Genomic DNA, 23,444 nt, shown 5'->3' with positions numbered 1-23,444 from the left:
TAAAGACAGATGAACAGAGGGTACCAGGAAGAAATTTAGAATCAATGTAGAATTTAGTTCCAGAGGGGTAGCTGTGTTAGTCTGTATACAGCAAAAACAACAAGAGTCCTGTAGCACCTTAAAGACTAACAAATTTCTGCAGGCATAAGCTTTCGTGGGCTGCAACCCACTTCATCAGATGCATGAAGTGGAAATCACAGAGATAATTTCCACCCCATCATCAACCTCAGCCTGGACCAGTCCACACAAGAAATCCACTTCCCGGACACTACAATACAAATAAGGGAGGTCACATTAATACCACCCTATACCGAAAACCAACTGACCACAATACATATCTTCATGCCTCCAGCTTCCACCCCGGACACATTACACAATCCATTGTCTACAGCCAAGCCCTAAGATACAACCGGATTTGCTCCGATCCCTCAGACAGAGACAAACACCTACAGGATCTCCATAAAACATTCTTAAAACTACAGTACCCACCTGGAGAGGTGAAGAAACAAATTGACAGAGCCAGACAGGTACCCAGAAGTCACCTTCTACAGGACAAACCCAACAAAGAAAACAACAGAGTACCACTGACCATCACCTACAGCCCCCAGCTAAAATCTCTCCAACACATCTTTAAGGACCTACAACCTATCCTAGGAGATGATTCATCACTCATTCAAGCCATGGGAGGCAGGCCTATCCTTGCTTACAGACAGCCCCCCAGCCTGAAGCAAATACTCACCAGCAACCGTACACCATACAACAAGAATACTAACCCAGGAACCTATCCCTGCAAGAAACCCCGTTGCCAGCTCTGCCCGCACATCGACTCTAGTGACATCATCACAGGTCCTAACCACATCAGCCACACCATCAGGAGCTCATTGACCTGCACATCTACTAATGTAACATATGCCATCATGTGGAAGCAATGCCCCTCTGCCATGTACATTGGTCAAACCGGACTGTCACTACGCAAAAGAATAAATGGACACAAATCAACCATAATTAATGGTAACCTCCATAAGCCAGTAGGAGAGCACTTCAATCTCCCAGGACACTCTGTAGCTGACTTGAAAGTTGCCATACTTCAACAAAAAAAATGTCAAAAACAGACTTCAGCAAGAAACTGCAGAGCTGGAACTCATATGCCAACTTGACACAATCAGACTGGGTCTGAATAGGGACTTGGAATGGTTATCTCATTACAAGAAGTAATTGTCACTGTTCACACATTCTCACCTTCTAATCAACGGTTGTGAATAGGCCTCATCTACTCTAACTGAACTGACTTTGTTAACATTTGCCCTCCCCATTGTTATGTTTCTTACCTTTGGATGTATATATATATATACACCTCTTATCTGTGATTTCCACTTCATGCATCTGATGAAGTGGGTTGCAGCCCACGAAAGCTTATGCCCGCAGAAATGTGTTAGTCTTTAAAGTGCTACAGGACTCTCGTCGTTTTTGTAGAATTTAGCTGTTCCTTTTCTTAATAGAGTGGATCATTTGAAACATATCACAGCAGGGACTGCACATCCAGGGACTGCACTGCTTTCAGTTCATTTCTGGGTTCAGTTCTTGGTTGGTTTTAACCAATAATGCCTTTTATGGTTGGGTCCTATATAACACATGAATGTTTTTTGATTACACCCACTCACCAAGCAATCCAGATTGCTCTGTATGAGGAAGGCCGGTAATACAGAGTGGTCTGGATCACTTAGTAACTGGGTACAATCATGGATTTTAACAGAGCCAAATGCAAGGTAATGCTTCTAGGATCAAAGGCCTAGATTCACAGAAGTACATAGGTGTTAAATCCCTGTGTTAGGCACCTAAATCCCAGTTTGGGGCTCTACTGAGATTCACAAAACTCCTGCTGAACTCTGTGGTGTCTAACCACACTCAGCAACTAAGTGGTGGCAGGAAAATTTCCCAAGTGCCTCTGTTCCTGCCTCTGGGCATGTGCTCTGCTGCCCCACTCTAGAAGCATGGGTGCCTAACCTCCATAGCAATTGAGAAGATAGGCATTCAGCCACATAAGTCACATGTGGGGCCCAATCCAGTATCGAGCCTTTGAGCAAGCCTACTGGATCAGGCCCCTCAGGCACATTCACACACAACAGCAGCAGAAGGAGTCAGCAGCAGACCTCCCAGTGGTTAAAGTGGTCATCTGGGATGTGGGAGACCTTCATTTCAAGTCCCCTCTCCACCTGATGGAGAGAAGGAATTTGAAGAAGTCTCTGTCACCTCTCAGATGAGTACTCTAATCATCTAGCTATGGGATGGGATGTTCTGATGTGGGGCTCCCTTAGTCTCTCCTGTTGAAACTGTTCCATTGTAAATAACACAATCCAATGGCTAGATGCTGAAGTCAACAAAGTTGAAACTGAAAAAAAGATGCAAGTTCTAAGAGTAAAGGTAATGAGCCACTGGAACAGATTATCAAAGGATAATTTTCCAATTTTTGGAGGCTTTAAATCAAGAACTGGATGTCTTTCCAAAAAACGCTCTAATTCAGCCAGGATGGGTGGGAATCACATGGTAAATTCTATTGCCTGTATTATTCAGGTAGTCAGACTAGGTGACCATGATGATCCATTCCAGCCATAAAATCTATTAAATCTATTATATTAATGTGTATGAAAACTTGAAGACTCTGGGCCTAATAATTAGTTTCATTTAACACTGTGAGTCAGGAGTAATTCCACTGATTTCAGTGACACTGCTATAATATTGGTGGGAGAAGGAAAATTAGACTCAGCCTTTCTTCTTGTGCTCTTACATCAATATAGGATGGACATTATTGTTATTGTTTGATATTTACATAATAAATGGGGCTCAGATGCCCCAATCAGGATAGGAGCTGTACAAACACATACAGACAAACAGTCTCTTCTCTGAAGAGCTTTTATGCTGCTAATTTAATAGGATGCTTTTTCCAGGACAATTTTTAATGCCAAAATTAATTTACCATTATGATAAATACCAGAAGCAATAATGATGTGCTATTCCTAACTGTACAGCCATCTTTATTTAGTATTAGAATTCCTCAATACAATGCTTCTTTAAAAAAATAAAAAAGATATCCTAACGTTTGATTTAGTTTATAGAAACATGCTACCTTTTTCTTTCTTTCCTTCTGTCCATAAAAACCTTAAGGAATTTCTAAGGAATATATTTATTATAATATTTTTGTAAGTTGTTAGGAGACACAGACATGTAGCACAGATTCAGTGAGATTCTATTCCAACACCACCAAGCACTCTGCCCATTAGTTCCCTAAATTCCCCATTTCTTCTCAGGGTATGTCTACACTGTGGGCTGAAAGTTTAATTCCCAACTCGAGGAGACATACCTGAACTAGCTTTGATTGGGCTAGCATGCTAAAAATAGAGCAAAGCCATGGCAGTGGGAGGGGCTAGTTGCCTGAGTACATGACTAGCTTCTCGGACAGGTACATACTTGGGGGCAACTAGCCCCTCCCATTGCTCATAGTGCGGTGGCTACAGTCTATTTTTAGAGTGCTAGCTCAAATCAGAGTTATCACAGGTATGACTCCTCGAGCTGGGAATTACACCCGCAGGTGGAAATGTAGACATACCCCCCGAGAAGAAACGGGATACAGCCCATGACATATTGTTTATATAAAAATACACCTTTAAGTAAAGGCAGATAACTCTGTTCTCACACTGCTACACTAGGGATTTATATGGATAACTCCTGTTAACACTAATAAGAATTACAAGCCAGAATTCTACATACATAGAAACATTACTGGGGATATGTCCATAATTAATATGTCCTAAGATCCTAATTTTGAAAAAAGAATGTTCTTAAGTTATCTTAAGACCATTTATATTAATACCAGTAAATTTCTAACTGCATTTTGCCCATGCACATGCTGTCTGCAACGTCAGACCAATTTATAGATTTTGTGACATTTTAGACAAAATATTGGTTAAAACCCTTAAGCAGTTATCTCTTCACTATATTTAGAAGTTTTAAACATGAATGTGCAAAAATGAAAACTATGTTTGGGTTGGTTGGTTTTTTTTTAAACATTTGTTTATAGTGCATTGTTGTTATAAATGTTACTGTTTAAGCACTGTTCTTTTTTCACATTATGCCCAGGCACAGCTATTCCAATCCTAATACCTCTGATGTTACAAACAAAAATTACAACACAACACTAAGGGAATACGTGCAATATGAAAAATGGGGACTTTGTGGCAAGTACATGGAGGAGAGACAGAAGAAAGCTGTATGGCTGAAATGTGAATAGTTTCAGCAAATTAGAGATTCTGTAACAGGATGAAGAATGTAAAATAAAAAACAGCCAACAGAATTTGATTCCAATATTATTGAAGATTTGTGTCACAGGAAAAGACATTTTCAGGACAGTGGCTGATAAAACCACAGCACAGCTGATAAATAGCACAAGTCATACATAATATATTATACAACACAGTATATTAAGTCAGCTCCAGAGTGTTAGTATGTCATGAAACTTAATTCAGATATCACGAGTTACGCGAAAAAGTGATAGAGATGTGCAAACACACTCCTGTTTCTCAAAGGTGTCAGCCATTCTATGCAACCTTCTTTTCTTGTGGCCCAGTGCAGCAGGAAACAGCAGAAGCCCTCTCTGATGCCCCTGTGAGGGGACAATGTTGAGTGGCTATTTACATGGTCCCCTACCGAGGGAGGAAGTGCACAGTTCAGAAAGGGAGCACACTCTTCTGTGCAAGAGGTCAGCATAGCATCTGCAGCACCACAGCTGTGGATGTGCTTTCTGTTGCAAAATGTCTTCAGAATATAAACAGAAAGGCTTATCATTTTCTCTATTCACATTTAGACCAAAATCCTGATCTGCGGTGCTTGGTCCAGCTGTGGCCCTCTGATTTCCCTGGGCACGGGTTGGGGTCTCTTTAGTTGAACGACAGCTAGGGATGAACATAATGAGCCTTGCGGCCTTCTCACACACAATGGAGAGCTCCAAAATGAAGCTGTCAGCCAGGAATGGGGCCTATGAGGGAGCACAATAGCCCTCAAAATGGCAAGAGTTTCCTCATCCCCTATCCCTATCCCTACACAGGCCCTGCTTCTTTGAGTCTGATTGAGCTCCCCGTCTCTGAGCCCTCTGCACAGGCTGCTTTACAGGAGTTACATAGCCAGGAGACTGTAGCAGTCTCTATGTAAAATACGTCTACACAGCCCCCAAAAGCAAGCCTCCCAGCCTGGCTCCACAGACTTGGGCTAATGGTGCTCACCCTAGCACTCTACATGCAGCTGTGTAGAGAGTACTTTGAAGTTATGGCTCAGACTGGTGCTCAGCTTGTCCCTCATCTTAGGCTTCAGAGCTTCTGCCCTGGCTTCAAAGAGCTGTCTACACTGCTAATTTTAGACTACCAGTGCAAGCCCCACTAGCCTGAATCTGTGGACCCCGGCTGGGAGGCTCACTTCTGCGGGCTGTGTAGACATACACTACAGAGGGAAAGCGGAGGGGTGCCATCCACTGGCATATGGAGATGACATGAGCTGCAGAGCCAAAATGGTCTGAAAAAAAAGTGTGTGTATGTGGAAGAAAGGGGGGAAGAATCTATCATAATCTGGGAGGAGCTGCTTTGGTAAGAATCTGCATTTTTCAGTAAAAAAAGGTTTTGCATGAAAAATTTTGCCCCGCGCTAGTGCATGTGTCTGCAAAGGGCTCCACAGCAACAGGATTTCAAGGAGGAACGTGGATAGCTCAATAGCCACACCAGAGACCTGAAAAATTCCCATTAATTAAGGAGCTAAAGTACCTAAACTCAGATTTGACCTAGAGCTGCTACCAGTTAACACCATGTGCTAATGGAAACATAAAACTGTGGCAAGGTTGGTGCTATTTATTGATGAAAGAGTGAACAATAAATTATTGTTATTAATATCTAAAATACCAAATTAAATTGTTTTCTAAAAGTTGATTTGATTAATTCAAGTTAAATGTCATTTTTCTATGGGACTTTTTGCTGTACTTTGTATAAATGCTATTATACAATTAATCACAATAAAATCCAAAGCACTGGAAGAAAGGTAGAGATCTGATTGTCTCACACTCTTTATGGATTTTGTGACCTCCAAAATGGACTAACTGTACACCAGTACTGGGCTTAAAATTTCTGAGAGAGATTCAGACATTTTAAAATTATGGTTATACCAGTTTGCATGTTTGACAGTCTGTTTGCTTTTGTCTGACTATGTCTTGAAGGAAATAAATTAGGGCTGTCAATTAATTCCAGTTAATTCATGTGATTAACGCAAAACAAATTAACTAGATTTTAAAAAACTCATGATTAATCGCACTGTAAAAAGAGATTAATAAAAGAAATAGTATTTTTCAATCCACCTCATACAAGTCCACTCAGTCCTTCTTCTTGTTTGGCCAATCGTTAAGACAAACAAGTTTGTTTACATTTACAGGAGATCTTGCTTCCTGCTTCTTATTTACAATGTCACCTGAAAGTCAGAACAGGCATTCACATGGCACAGTTGTAACTAGCGTTGCAAGGTATTTACATCCCAGATATGCTCAAAATTCAGATGCCCCTTCATGCTTTGACTTGTAGGCTCTAAAGTTTTATATTGTTTTGTTTTTGAGTGCAGTTATATAAAAAAAAAAATCTACATTTGTAAATTGCACTTTCACAATAAAGAATTTGCACAACAGTACTTGTCTGAGGTGAATTGAAAAATACTATTTCTTTTGTTTATTTCTTACAGTGCAAATATCTGTAATAAAAATAGTAATATAAAGTGAGCACTATACACTTTGTATTCTATATACAAATATATTTGAAAAATGTAAAAAAAGTCTGATATTTTTAATAAATTTAAATTGGTATTCTATTATTGTATAACAGTGAGATTAAAATGGCAATTAATTGAAATTATTTTTTTAAATAATTTGACAGGCCTATAATAAATAAATGGAATAAATTCATTGCTTACTTTATATAAGTGTGTGTCTATGTATCATAGGCGGAGTTGGCACAAATGCCCATAGTAGATTGCCTATCACTTTCCATTATAAGACACTGTTTTCAGTTGCCATTAATTTTGTCAGTCTGAAAGTTTCAATGCCAGGCATCTGCCCCATGGTGAATATTTTCAAAAAATTTCAGCAAAAATAGTTCAGACATTTCCAAGAATGAGGTAACAAGAAAATACATTGTTTTGCCCACGTTAAACACTTCTTAACTGTTTTGTTGAGAAGCCCTAGCACTCCAGGCTTTGGAGCAGAAATTTGATAGGAAGGTTGTCGAGGAACTGATTTTTGCTGCCCATGAAGATCAACCCATATTTGACCAAGTTATTAGCCCTAAAAACTGATGTTTTAGCATACTTAGTAGAAGCTTGTTAGAGTCTGGCAGCTAAAGTCTCCACAGACTGGGCCATAAGCAGAAGGCAGAATAATAGGAAACATGCAGAATGGAGGTCTCTGCCTAGGCTTTCCTGTCTCTTCCACATTCTCCCTACTACTGTTCCATGGCACAAAAGCCTCCCAGGCTCTCTCCACACCATGGACAACACGAATTCTGGGTTTTCCTAACTTTTGAGTGCTTGACTTTGTAACCTTAATGTTCTCTAATGTAGTTTGCTGTATGTTTATATGTGCACATGCGCACACATAAACTTTTGGTAACATAATTAACATTGTTCAAGTACTTCCTCACAGTGCAAATGCTAAAAAGCAGAAGTCACACCCAAAGCAATAGCTATCTCCAGGCTCTAGCCTACTATCATCCAGACAGTGAACTACACCCCTTTAAACCCAGTTAATGTCAGTTCAACAATACTATCATGCTTGTGCACATATCACAGAAATGAAGATCACATAGAAAGTTAGCCCTGAAAAAATGAAGTTATCTCTAATTTAATAACAAAAATGATCATAAAATTGAAACTCATACCATACACCAAATGAAAGAATGCAAAGCTGACTGTGTTCTCAGAATTTCTTACTGATTCAAAACCACAGAACAAACTTTGACTGTATATATTATTATTAAGATAATCACATCAGCTATTCAATATGCACTGCTCAATGAAATCTTACACAAATATGTTCTGTGCATACATTTATCGTATGTTATATAAGAAAGTGACAGGTCAGAGTTAGGATTCTGCCCTGTAGTTCTTTGATGTGGGACATGCGACAGTGAATTTATCATTCACTTTTGAGCAGTTCACCTGCCTTCTGCCAACTAATCCATGGCTGATGGGATTTTCCTTACATTCCAATTCTTGAGCAGCTTCAAACAATCACTATTTTTTTAAAAAAAGATCAACTTCAAAAATTCTATCTTCCTGGGCCCAGGATAGAGTAAGATTCAGCTCCATCCCAATGACAACTTTATTGTACATTATAGTGTCATGACTTTTCTTGTGCCCAGACAGAAATAGAAATAGGAGCTTTATACCATGGGAAAGTGGAGATTCTGCCTTCCTGATGGGAACCAGCGCTTGCTTCTAGCTTTGGGAAGGTCCCAAGATGTCAACATAGTATGGAAAAGCAATTACAATAGTCGATATAATAAAGACATCAACAAACATGCACAGAGCAAGTGAGAGAACATGTGATGGTGTGGTATAAAGATTTGATAGTGTAGCTTTCCAAAACTCATATTAGGAATTTTATTTAACTACAATTCCTGAAAAGAAAAAGAAGAAAAAATCCCAAACAAATCTGGTTGAACAGCCTGAAATGATACTCAGAATACAGTCTGAAGAAACATTCATTCTAAATTAGTGATTAACACTACATTATCATGGGGCTGGATTCTTTACCTTGCCTGAACTATGCTTCAGTGAATGGAAGCTGGGGCCACAGGAAGATGGATAAGACTCCCTGATCCAGTGGCAGCTGGGCTCAAGGGAAGTTAGAGCAGCTGGGGGCTTGCTCTAATTTAAGCCATTGCTGTAAAATCTCCATTGAAAGATAGACATTGCAGGGCTGGGTTCCTCCACTTCAGTGCTATGCCTCCTCCAACTCCATATATGGAGATGGAGGCAGGACTGCTCTGACTAATCCATATACCTTTCACCAGCAGAGAGTTCCCCCAGGTAAAAGGATTACTCTACTAGTAAGGTGTGGCTGGACTAACTGTGTGCTGCCTGGATGATGCACAGTGAACAAAGCAGAGCTGACAATCTAGCCTACAGAATCCAACTGTCAGGTAAGTAAAGGTTGTAGGATCCATTTAAAAAAAAAAAGCATGTATGTTGATTTCATACACAGCACACTAAAATCTGATGTGTTATTTTGCTTTCTTAATTACAGTACTTGTGGGTTTCATGCCTTACAGGATATTTCAGTCCAATAAAATGGGTGGATCATTATCACAAACTCTCCCCTCTGCCAGTCATCCCAGCTTAAAGGAAGAAAATGGCTGAAAGGTCAGCTCTGAAAGCTGGATGATAATTACACACAGTAAATGGATATCTTAATTATTAGGATTTCAAAAGGATTTTATTATTGAATGTTTCATGTGGGGATCATTATAAAAATGCTTTTATGCTTTTAGAATGTTATTAATTAATAAATCATTCTTTAGCCTTTCTGTGTTATTGTTACTAGGCCTTTAGCATCTCTAAGGATTTGATTATTTTTTTCCCTCCCTCCCTTTTTATACTTTGCTATTCAGGACTGTAATCATTAAATTTTCTGAAGCTTTCCTTTCCATGGGTCTTTTCTTTAGCAGGTACAGTAGCACCCTGTAATTTTTTCTTTGGTGATCAGGTCAGGCTAGGAAAGGAGGTAGAACAGAAAGGAAGATAATTACATTAATAATAATAATTATTAAAAAGAAGAAAAATATCAAATGGCAAAGCTGTAACAGTATTAACATAAGCAGTGTGAATTAACAGAAGCTGCCAAAGGCAGGAACTCAAGCTATTGGACCTGATTCTTCACTGCCTTGCATCTTGTATAATTATTTGCAGCTGTGCTGAGTGTATGTAAAATGCTACCAGGTCAGAATGGTAATGTTTCACACCCACTTTGCATAGATGTAAATGTTATAGAAGGTGCAAAGCAGATGAGAGTTTGATCCATAGTGTCTGCTTTTTAACTAATTTTCCACAATGAAAAGTGCTGGAGTGCTAGCCTGAACTCTGCTTCACCTACTATTTGTTGGCTATAGAAAGAAGCTCAGCAGTAAATTGTAATTATGTTTCTAGAATGTAGACAAAAATGGATTGACCAGAACCTTAAACAAATCCTGTCTAGGCCAGGTTGAAGTGATCAGAATTACTATCCCACATCTATTTTCAAACTTGTGACTAGTGCTTGAATTATGAGAAAAGCTGGGGGGGGCTTTGGGGATGGAACTCCCCAGCACTGAATCCACTCAGATAAGCCAGGGCCAGAGGGGTGGGGGACAGGGTGACTGAGGGTGAGGAGCCTGCCGCAGAGCTCCTAGCACTGGGGCCCAGCTGCCACTTCTGCCACGTGCGTGAGCTCACCCAGGGAGCTCCTTCTGCCAGGGGAAGTGATGGTTGAAGCTGGGTGGCAATGTGATGATGGGCCCCTGTGCTAGGGACTCTGGGGGGCTGATCCTCATTCTCAGCCACCCTATACCCCTGCCTCCTGGCCCCGGCTCATCCCAGCAGATTCAGGGCTGGGGAGTTCCAGCCCTGAGGGGGCCGAACAGGACAAGGTGTGTTCTCTCAGAGAATAGGAAGGGGACCAAAACATGCCTCTCAGCACCTCTGACTAAAAGAGAAGAGGGGTAGCTCCTAAAAGTAATATGGGGGCCCTGCCCCCCCAGCACCACTATAATTCGAGCACAACTTTTCACACTGGGGGGGGGAGAGCTACATGGACCTGGTTCTCCTGTTCCCTTCATCTCACCCTCAATCCTCTCCCAAACTATTTCTTCCTTGCCCCTGAACTGCAGCATGCTGTCCTTGGCGTGCAATAGATGTTGCCCCTGTACAGGCTTTGCTAATCCTCACCAACCTCACCCTGTCATGGTGCACAATTACATTAATGTTGCTGCATCTGAGGTTATCCACAGCCACAGAGGAGGCAGCAGGATTTGGTGTGTATATCTACACAGCAAAGCAAGGTCTGATTATAATGTGGGTAACAATAGTACTGAAGACATGGCAGCATGCGTTTCAGTGCGGGCTTGTTGCCCCAGTACAAACCTGCTGGGGACCCTGCGGACTTTCTGGGATGGGTAGCTTGTGGTGAAGTCTGTGCCATCATGACTTCACTACTATTGTTGCCTGCATTGACTAGATTAAAGGTAGGTGTGAATGTCTACCCACATTACAATCAGACCTTCCCTTGCAGAGTAGCTGTACCCTTTATTTCTATTGTGCTCAGAAGCATAATATCTGAGCACCATACAAACAGACTATCACGTAGGCAGCTGATAGCATTGCCAGAATTAGAACCCATATTTCTCAAGTCCCAGTCCAGTGCCTTAATCACAAAACCATCTTGCTTTTTACAGTAGTTTTGTGAATTGAAAAAGTACTAATTTTATCTAATGCCGATGATGTGACTTGTCTCAGGAATGGTTTCATTTATTTTCAGATACTTATGTCTGGTCAATGGCCATTTTTTACTTGTGTCTCCAGGATACAAGAAATGCCGAGTGTTTGAAAAAGAAAAATCTTCAACAACACAGAAGTTCTTCAGAAACTCCCTTTCTCCATCCAAATGGCACAGGAGAGCACAGTAGATTTACAAGACACACTATGATGAGTGTTATCTTTATTGTACAGAGACTCAGAGAAATTAAAGGGTAGAATGCAGAATCACATCAAAGGGTAAAATGCAGCCCTAAGCAGCCATGTAGGTGACAGGGCATGAAGAGAAGCATCAGTGCTGAAAGCCAAAGCTTGTTTTCATTGGCTGCTAGTATGTTAGTTTTGGATCAGTGTTAACTTGTTCGGACATATCAGGTCCATGCTTTATATACCTTCCCTGGCAAGCTTTTTCGAAATGTGCTTTGCAAAGCAGTAATATTTAGTGGTTTAGAAAACTAATACATTTTTCATGCCCACTGCCACTTTATACATTAAAAATAAGGGACAAATTCATCCCTGTTTTAACTCTATTGAGCTCAGTCCACATTTGGCCCTTTAATTGAGAGTCTCATGTACATCTGTCCTATATTCTTTTGGTGTTTTTAGTACAATGGGAGAGGAGAACATGCCTCCAACATACGTGTGGTTTCCATTAGTGACAAAGATCAGTCTAATAGGAGGGTTGTACTTGAACATACGCATTTCACTGCATGTCAGCATCATAATGAGGATCTCTGCAATGTTCCCCTCACCCATTTTCATGGCCTGGACTATTACATGATGGCTAAGACACATACAAATTACTATGAAAAAGCAGGAGGCCATAATTTCACTAACACAGAAGAAAGAGATGCTAAGTAATCACATTCATCTACTAGGATGGTAGCTCTTGTTGTACTTAACATATGTGAATATATCAATCCCTTCTCTTCTGAATACCCATTAGCCAAGCAGTGCTACGGCTTTCAGAACTGACCTTTGTGGCCTGCAATGCTTGCCCACATGCACCTCCCTGGTTTTGGAGACGTAGACATGTCAGGTGTTTTGTTTGTTTCTTTTTAAATTAAGTTTCTAGCCATTTACTTGTCGACAGAGAGAGAGAGAGAGAGCGAGCGAGCATTGAAAATATAACCTATTGCTAGAGGGGAACATTTGTAATTGATTTTTCCCCACCCCATGACCCCAAGGCTGACCTTTTGGATCCATATTGATTATAGCCACAAGTCCTTCAGTTCTGGGCAGAATCCCAGCTAAGCCCATTGCAATGCTGAGGGCTGCAGGGATCCTGCCTCTGGAAATAAGGAGGGGTAGCACAAGAGCATGAAAGGCAATGTGGGGGTCATCATGGGACAAATTACAAGGGTTTCCTGCTTTCTAAGCCTTGTTCTCACACTGACACACTCTATGGCCCTGGGCAAGTCATTTAAGCTTTCTGTCTTGGTGTCAGGAATTGGAGCAATAGGTGGTCAGGCCTAGTGGTCAGAGCAGCAGCAGTCAGAGACCAGGAAGAGCACTGAGGGTCAGAGCCAGAACCAGGGACCAGGAGTGAGAGACAAGGATTAAAGCCAAAGTGTGACAGAATGTACCCCACACACTATTTTAATAATCTTTGTACAAAGTAAGCCTTGTGAGCTATCATTTGAAAACTCATAATTTGCTGGTCATTATTATCCTGATAAAATGTCTGGCAATACAGTATGTGAAGTAATAAGATTCCACTGTGTGCTGTTGTTAGCACAGGTGCCAAAATCAGGATGGTGAACATGTCTGTCTCAGACAAAGGAATGTCTGTTCTCTGCTTAATTTGCATTTAAGCAGTATGATGGGGTGCCTGCCCCCCACTACAAGGAAAGGGTTAAGAGGGCCCTTGGAAAGACAAGCAATAGGAAGGAACTGAATGGCAGCCAATCAGGGCCCAGGAGTCCAGTATATAAGGAGCGACAGAGCCAAGCAAGGATAGTGCCTCCCAGAAACTTGAAGGGGGAAAGCTGGCAGTACTCTGGACAGAGCAGTGGCTGGCTGCTGGGAATCAGCAGAGCCAAAGGCCCTGAAGCAAGGGTGGAGAAAGTGCTGGGGCTGCGGGGAAGCAGCCCAGGGAAAGTTACAGAGGAGTTCGGGAAGATGCAGTGAAAGGTTGCCGCACCTAGGGTCTGTTGGCTGGGACCTGGATTAGTGAGTGGGCCCCTCCCCCAGTCCCTGACTGCCATAGGACTGGGGGCAGGACTGCAGTAGCCCCTGTGGGAAGGGGCCTAGAATGGACTGCAGAATCCCCTGGAAGCAGGGAGCACAGACTGTGACTCGAGCGGAGGGCTGAGTCACAAGAGCGAGGGTTGAGCAGAGACAGGCACAAGACACATCAGAAAGTGGTGTCTGAATGGTTGAGGGGTGATTCCCCAGACAACCAGCAGGAGGCACCAAGACAGGGAATTGCACTGTGCTACAAGTAATAAACAGTCTTCAAGCAGGAAGGGAAACAAATGAAGCTCAAACAGGTGAGCAAAAAGCAACATGGAACATCCTTCCATACAGACTCTTTGTCCCCTGAATCTCAGCTGGAAATGTTTTTCAAGAGGGGCACTCACTATGAAAAGGAGGAACAAACACCCCGAGGCATTTCCCCACTTTCTCCCTGCCCATCACATTCATGGCAACAGAAGTGACAAAAGAAGCATCCAGAACAGAACAGAACAAGACAAGCACAGGAGCAGTTACAGGCATAAGCACTGAGCAGCTACCTGCTGCTACTGCTGGGCTTAAGCACACCTGCTGATTCCCCTCAGGCAATCAGGTGGGTTAGCCAATTAGGTGGTTTTGCTATAGCTCACCTCTTCATTAATCTGCCTGGATACTGAGCTGGTTAGTCCCAGGCTCAGCTGCAGGCCTGCGTTCCTGACACTTACTTTCCCACTCTGCGCTTTAGAGAAAATACTTGATCCATCATGACAACTAGCTAATGTTTGTGAAGTGCCAAAATGGACTAAAGAGCACACACAACCCTCCATTGGCTGGGAGAGCCATTGGTTATTTGGTTCTGATGTTCCCTTTGCACACATTTCATATAAAAATGAATCCATACATCTGGTAAACTCTCAAAGAAACCTCTTGCTAGTGCTTCCAAAAATCCTCAGTCTAGCCCTGTGTGTAACAGTGTGATCACAATGTATAGGTATTAGTTATGTTTGGTGGGAACATAAAAAACTGTTTGACAGGACGACCCACAAATGCTGATATCAGCTGTGGAAACTCTTTAATTGTGCTGTATGCTTCAGAAAAGGCCCCAGAAAACCACTTCTTCAGAGAAAGTAACTGGATCTTATTTTTATCTATTGCTGATGACTTCAAAGCTGCCAAATAAACCTCACATGTTGTGGCCTGATCCCCATGACCGGTTTGAAAAAGAGTCCATCCTTGCCTTTTCTGAGGCAAATAATTGACCATCTGATAATAATTGCAAGAGATGGGTGAGGTAATACTTTTTATTTGAGCAATGTCTATTGGTGTGAGAGAGAAACATTCAAGAAGTTGGTCTAAGAAAAGATATTCACCGGCCTTGTGATGCTGGCTGGATTAGGAGGACTATTTAAGATATTAATTAACATCAATATTTCATAATTACAATAATTCATGAGATGCCATGTTAGTTACCATTAGAAAGGTTATAATTTGCTAAGTATGATATTGTGTATTTGTCATTTGTATTGAAAGTTATGGTTATGTTTGATGTATCTGTATTTCAGCTTGTGCTGTGTTTCTGGGTGAATCCCCAGACAAGATGGTGGCAGCAGCAATAAGCTACTTAATGGTCCATTAAGGGAACTCACAGGTACAATGGACCCAGGTGGGAGGAGCCAGAGCTACGCCTGCTGAGTCATTAGGACTTACTTATGTGATCCTGGACTCCATCCTTTTTTCTGTAAATTTCCACAAGTAGCATGGCAAAGGCCAAGAAACATAAAAGGCAGCTGCATTATATCTATTTTGTCTTTAGTCTTCACCTATCTCGGGATCAACTCATCTACAACTGAAGCTGTAAAACAAAGGATTAAGACCCGTCCAGGTACTTGATATACACCAGAGGGACTATACAAGCTTGCAAACTCCAAAATTCTACTGAAAACCTGATATATATGGACTTTCAAATCATTTGTATGTATCTGATTGCTTTAATCATTTAACATTTCTCTTATAGTTTGTTTCTTTCCTTTTATAATAAACCTTTAGTTTGTTACTAAAGGATTGGCTGGCAGTGTGGTATTTTGGGTAAGATCCAATCTTACAGTGGTTTGGTACTGTGGCTGATCCTCTGAGGTTTAGGAGAACCTTTTTGGTGAAGAGCATAGAGTTTTAAATAACTGGTCTCTTTACTGGACCTAGTGGCTGATTGGGAGCCAGAGACTGAAATGCGGTAAAGGGGGCTGTGTATGTTTTTTGTTTTAGCTTCTTGATAACCAGCATGGGGCATCAGAAAAACTGTTTGTGGTTGGTTGGGAAGTTTGACTTCAGCGTCACCCACCAGTGCTGGGAGAATCTGCTTTCCTTTTGCAGCCTGTCTTGACCTTGGCATTTTCAGGTGGTTTACCCTAGGCACGGACGGGTCACATCTTGTCTCTCTAATATCCTGGGACCGACATCTCTATGACTATACCATATACAATAAATGCAAAAGAAAGAAGAAGCTGTGCTCTTCATAGAAAGTTACTCTTCATTGCTTTCATGTGATCTTCAGCCTCCCATCTGCTCAAAAGCTGAAGGAGTGTGTGGAAATGAGCATTTGAAGGCTGTGGGCAGAAATAGGTGATGTTCAGAGCATGTCAGTGATCTAATGCAGCTGGGACATTGCCCAGTCAGTGGTGAGCAGCCGTTCTCAAACTGACTAATCAGACAAGATGAGGCAAAAACTCTCCTTCCTTGAAAGAGGGAAGAACATTTCTTGCCCCTGAAGTAATCTTTTAGGATTTTCCTCTTTTCCTTCCTTCTTTAAATGCTAAGCGTGCATTGAAATTGGAAATGAAATTTAGAAAGTAATACAACCATTTTCATAATGTCCTATGTTAAGTTTAAGAATCACAGCATTACATGTTTAATCAGTTGTGTAGTATTAGTGTGATCTGTTAAACAGATGCCAGTGTTCCACTCCAACAATGGCTGGATTTCAGCAGTGAGTGAAGTGACTCCTATCAACAGAATGCAAAGCACATTGGAATCCTTTGAAATGAATGGTTGATCGATGAAAATGTAAGATATTACTTTATTATTTTGAGCCTAGGAATGGAATCTAAGAGTCAAGGCCAAGCACTCTTCAGAGGACAGTAGCTGTACTTTGGCACTGAATATTGGCTTTGCCCACCTGATATTTAGACAGTTAAGTGACTATCAGTATCCACAAATGAAAAATAATGTGGCTCCAATCGGAGCTTGGTGAGCCATCTCAGCAGTAGGGTTTGTACATGTAGCTCCTGAGTGGGCATAAGGGCCAGTACTTGCTTCCCACCATGCAAGTCATTCTGGCTTTTGAGCAAAACAATAACAGAACTAATTTTTAATACTGAATCTCAATTCATGTCTTGAAGGCAAGTGCAGAAAGCATTCAGAAGACTCTCTCAGCCCTACAAAGCTTTTGAATAGGAAATGAACCAATGAGGCCAATTATCATGTCTTATTTCTTTGTCTTGTGTCAACATCCCATTTCAGAGACAATACATCAACTGCCTTAATGCAGTCAGTGGAGTTGAATGCACTGATAGCATGGATGGCTATGCCACTGCCATCAGTACTGACACACCCCTGGTTAAGAGCTATAAGCAGACTTGACCCCAGGAAATTGCTTTGACTGGCTGAAGCAAACAGCTAATGCATGATTGATAAAACTGTGTCAACGTAGTGGAAAGCATTCAGAGGCCCCCAGTCTGGGGACCCAGCCCTAACGAGAAAATTACTATAGAGATTGCAGCGGGAGAGACCTGAAGATATCCATCTCAATTATTGGAGCAATCGATGTGTACAAAGCAGCAAAATGTGCTCTGCCATTGATGTTGGTCTTCATTGTCACCTGGGAGAAGCCTTAACACGTTCTCCGAAGTTAACTGCTACACTGTAAAGCTCCCATGGTATTGAAGCCACAGTGTTCCCTCATATGCCATATAACCCATGTTTATTTCGTGCAAATTGAATAAAGACGAACCAGTAATACTACACACACAGTCCTTTAGAAGTAGTAGTTTCAGAAACCTGAAAAAAGCTTATGCGACAAATCAATTGGGAGAAAGAATTCAAACATTATGAATGGTAATTGGGACCGGTTTTAAGAACATTTTACTAGATGTCCAAATGTGTGTGTGTGTGTGTGTGTGTGTGTGTGTGTGTGTGTGTATATGCATAGCTTCTGATTTATAACCATTCCTATCAACTTCTCCTTTTTTCATATGATGAAGAAAAGGAGGAGTTGATATAGTAATGATTATAAATCAGAAGCTAGGAATTGCATAAAATTGATAAAACTCTGACTATAGGAGTTAAGGACCTCAAACAGGAGTTTTAAAGGTATATTCGGAACAAAGAAAATCCTGCCCCTGGCGCTGGGTCCATTTCTAGATGGAAATGGTAGAATTGTCAATAATAATGCAGAAAGAGCAGAAGTGTTCAATGAATCTTTGCATTCTCTATTTGGGGGGGAAAACAGATGATGCAGTGATATTATATGATAATAAAACATTTTACTAAAGTGGCTAAATGTAAAGTTATACATACAGGGAAAAAAGAATGGAGGCCATACTCATAGGATGGGTGACTCTAACGAAGAGTTTTAGGGGTCCAGATGAATAATCAGCTGAATATGACCACCCAGTGTGATGCTGTGGCCAATAGGGCTAAGGCGATCCCTGGATGTATAAACAGGGGAATTTCTAATAGCAGCAGGGAGGTCATATTAAATCGGTGTTAGGCACTGGTGTAACTGCTACTCTAGTTATTTAAAACTCTATGCTCTTTACCAAAAAGGTTTTTCCTGACTCAAAAGGGTCAGCCACAATACCAAATCAATATAAGTTTGGATCTTACCCAAAACACCACGCTGCCAGCCAATTCTTTAGTAACTAAAACTAAAGGTTTATTATAAAAAGAAACAAACTATAAGAGACATGTTAAAGGATTAAAGCAATCAGACACATACAATTGATTTGAAAGTCCATATATATCAGGTTTCTAGTAGAATTGTGGTGTTTGCAGGCTTGTATAGTCCCTCAGGTGTACATCCAGTACCCAATACTGGGTCTAGAACCAATTCAAAAAAGCATGTTAGTAAGCTGCAGATGGTTCAGAGAAGAGGCATAAGAATGATGAAAGCACTGGAAAACATGCCTTATAATAATGGACTCAAGAAACTCAATCTATTTAGTTCAACAAAGAGACAACAATTAAGAGGTGATTTGAGCAGCGTTTGTAAGTACCTACATGAGGAACCACTGTTTGATAAACTCTTCAATGTAGCAGAGAAAGGTATGACATGATGCAGTGGTAGGAAGTTGAAGCTAGAAAAATTGAGATTGGAAATAAGATGCAAATTTTGAACAGTGTAATTAACCATCGGAACAATTTACCAAGGGTCATGGTACATTCTCTATCACTGACAACTTTTAAATCAAAATTGGATGTTTTTCTAAAAGATATGCTGCAGTTCAAAAGGAATTAATTCAGGGAAGTTCTATAGCCTGTGTTAGATGTGAGGTCAGACCAGATGATGTGATCATCTGTCCCTTCTGGCCTTCTAATCTATCAATATACATGAAAACGCTGAAGTGCAACTGAGAGACTAACCAAATGGATATGCTCTGAAACAAGCAGCTCTGTTGCCGAATACTCCAGTCATGTACTTTTAGCTGAAGTATTCAAATCGCTTTAGAAGATTTTTGCCTCCAGATCTGCTACACAGACTTAGAGTCAGACCTATAGGTAGTTTTGTCAGAGGTCAGCCAATGTTTAATGTTCTTCCAATGTGACCCAAAGGCCCACGGAAACATTCTTGAGCAGACATGAAACCCAGAAGTGACTTGATTTGCCCTAAGCCAATACAAACACTGATCACAGATCTCTATGAGATAGAGCTTCAGATCATATCTGAGGTATGACCTAATGATTCTGGGTTGCTCAGCTGACTTTCTGAATAGAGACACCAAAAATAGAAAATAAAGAGAAACAGCTAACTGACAGGAAGCTCAAATAAAAAAGACAAACTACCCAAAAAAGAACTCTTTGTTTTCAAAGCCTCAAAGAATCTCAGACTTTTTTTAAAATTAGGAATGATTCAAGAAAAAAGGAAAATTTAGCTGTAAAACAGAAGAATAATGTCAGAGACAAGAAGGAAGGATGAACTGCAGCAACAGCTGCCAGAAAGGTACTTCCTCATCAGGAATAAAAAAGGCACTGATGGTTGGAGGCAATTACTGACCATTATACAGCACCTCATCAGTGGATAATCATGCATCTCACCAATGAGACTGTTTGAAATTTTAGCTCTGAGAGTCCTGTCAGGTTGTGTGCTGGGAGCACAGATCCAGATATTGTAATAGATCACCATTACTATCTTTGGAGAATCACATTTCATTTCTTTACTTTTTAATAACTCCTTACATTTTTGCACTGACAGCTTGTTTTCTCTTACAACGCAGAATATAAACAGAACAATAACAATAAATCTTACATTTATATAGTACTTTTCATCTAACGGATCCCAAAGCACTTGAGCTAACATTTTGAAAAGTGCCTAAGATTTAGATGCTTGAGTCCCATTCACTTACAATGTGATTTAGGTTCCAAAAACACATAGGCACTTTTGAAAATTTTACCCTTTGTAACTTGAAAAATTAGCTTGCACACACACATACAATGCTGAACTTTGGTCACCTACCAGATGGAACACTTGAAGCTTTATGCAGTTCACAGTGGCATTACATCAGCATACGCTAACAATTATTCAGCTAACATGCACAGTAGAAGTCATTTCAAAAGTCAACATTTTCCAACCATTTCCACATGGTCAGTACAAATATCTCCTTTACAATATACAGGGGAAATCTGTGGTAACTGCATATGTTCACAAATGCTGATATTTTTATTTATTTTATAAACAGTAACTATGGCAATGCCCAAAAGGTACATAAAAAACTGGTTTGCTATGAAGTTATAGACCAGAGCACAGACAAAGCCCAAAAAATGATTTCATGTTTATGGCATGTTCTCTTAAAACAATACTTTGATATTCTCTTGTCTTTCTAATGCCATAATATCAATCTTAGGCCACCATTAAAAGAATATTTTAAAACTTAACTATTAAAATATAAATTTCAATTTCCCATCCATGTGTCAAATTTCAAAGGAAAAGAAAGACACCAAAGCACAAGACAATAGGTGAAAAAGAAAAGCATCAATATGAACTATTCGTTTCAAATTTTCCATTAGGTATTTCTATGAATGGTGATTATGATTATAGATGGTTGGGAATTTTTGCTATTTTTTTAATCTAAAAAATCTTTTTTGGGGAAAGAGTCATTTTTGATAATTTTTTTATCCAAAATCTTTTTGAAAAAGTTTCAATATTGTTGAAATGAAATGTATCACATTTTCTAAATGAAAAATTCAGTTTTCCAGTTCAAAATGACTGTTTTGAAAATTAAACTGATTATAGTAAAAAATCCTTTTAAAAATGAAATGAGACATTTTAAATTATCAAAACAAAAATGCTTTTTTCCAGATTTTCAATTCACAAAAGTTTGAGATTTTGACTTTTTTTTTTTTTGGGGGGGGGTCCCCTGTTAGGATGGGAAAAAATGTCAACTCTTGAAAGTTTTTGTGGGACATGGAAACTGGTTCCCGCCCCTCTAATGATGTAATAATGTCTTGCAAGATCTCTCAGGATTAGAACAATGGTTCCAAGTTGCCACAGGTCACATTTGGCAATTATGGAAAATGTTTTTCTCTGAACAATGATAAATGAGCCTGCAGATTCTGTTGTCTCAGTGCATGGGCTTGAATCATCATTGTCAATTTTATATTCTGGGAGGCACTCAGTTAGTGCACTGATGAGCCTAGTATAAGAACAGAGATGGAAGGACAGACGGCCTTTCCGATTTATAAGCATTATCTTTATACATATAATAGCTATCTATAGTAATGACAGTTAGTACAATATAGGACTGTCTTCAGCAACCACAAGAAGGTGGAGTTGGAGGAAGTCAATCTGAACAATTTGATCCTGGATTTTGGATTATCCCCAAGATCTAGCTAAGAGTGTTTAGAGCCAGAGATTTGGCTCAGAGCCATCTCTAGTCCATACACATAGAATAGTTTGGGGAATATGTGGATATGTGAGAAGGAAGTGGTTGAATGATTACACTTCCAGCAGGTTGCAGAGACTATGTGGTTGCTTTTCACTACCCGCATGTCCACTAAAATCTATTCAGATTAAAATTTTGAATAAGACTTTAAAAAAAAAAAAAAAAAAAAAAAAAGGGAAGTGGAAACTATTTTTTGCCCCTTAGATCATTCCCATCCTCCAGGGAGATGTTATTCCGTTAGGTTGTGTTAAGGTTGACATGTTAATAGTGAGGGGGAAATCCACAACAAGGATGAAAATGACCTTTTTTAGTTTAAATTTGAACAAAAGAATCAAGTTGATCAAGAATGGAATTTTATGCTGCAAATTATTATGAAAAAACTTAGACCTTCTATATGCAACTTCCTTTATAATAGGAGAAATATTTGATTTTTGTACTCTATCAATAATTGTATTTCATCTGCTGGAAAAACACTGAGTGATTTTAGCTGAAGGCAAGGTTATCTTGCCATCCTTGATTTGGGGCAATCAGCCATCACAAAACAATTCCTGGGAGTAAACATTATAGTTAGAGACCTGCAAACAATACTAGAATGATAAATAATAGCATCACACATGAAAGAAAAAGAAACCAAAGGGATTTCTAGATGAGCAAAATCTATGTTATGCTTCCTAATGAGTTATTGTATTTTCATATGTCCTGCTTTTTTACCAAAGCCACATGTTCAGGCAAGCTGGTTAGGACCTTTTAAATTTCATTTTGGAACAAATATAGACACTTCTTTGTCTGTTTGTTCATTTCATACCCTCGATGCATCTCCAGAACACAAAAGGAATAACATAATTTGATATAAAGAAAAAATTCTACAGTTTTAATTTTAGATTAACAAAGCTATCCAACTGAAGATATACCTATCCCTCTGCTCTAAACTCACCAGCTACTAAAATGAGATGTATTTTAAATATTCATTTGTGAAGGTTTATCTGTAGACAACAATAGGTCAATATCCTCAGTTGTAGTAGATGAGCAAATGTCAAAGTCTAGGGAGGTACGGTGATTTGCACCAATATTTAATTGGCCTCAATATTTAGAAACAATTATTGCACGATAATTGAAAAGTTCTTTTCTAAACAAAGAAGAAATTGCTGGACAGTTACTACCTGAGATGCAATTTAGTTTTTTCAGTTTAAGTTTTACACATCAATTAATACCAATGAACATTCACATGGAGTGAAATTCACCCCTGCACAGAGCGTCAAAGACCTAAGCATTGCATAAGTCCCACTTAATTCTCCTATTAAGGACTTATGTGGTGCCCAGGACTTTCGCCATCCCTCTGTATGAGGATGAATTTCAACATTAAAGAATTCTTACCACTATCCCAACATCCTATTAATTTAAAGAGCTGAAACAAATGCATTATATAGGAACAAATCTTGCATCTTTGTGTATTCAGAACTAGTGCTTGTTGAATTTATTTTTTTTGACAAAGATGCAAGATTTTTTCTGTACAAAAAAGGCCATTTTATCAAA

Source organism: Emydura macquarii, unplaced genomic scaffold (genome assembly GCF_026122565.2).
Source record: "Emydura macquarii macquarii isolate MOO-44397 ecotype Brisbane River unplaced genomic scaffold, CSIRO-AGI_Emac_v2 contig_75, whole genome shotgun sequence".
Taxonomy (NCBI): Eukaryota; Metazoa; Chordata; order Testudines; family Chelidae; genus Emydura; species Emydura macquarii.
The sequence above is the reverse complement of the archived record's forward strand: the minus strand, read 5'-3'. Positions refer to the sequence as shown.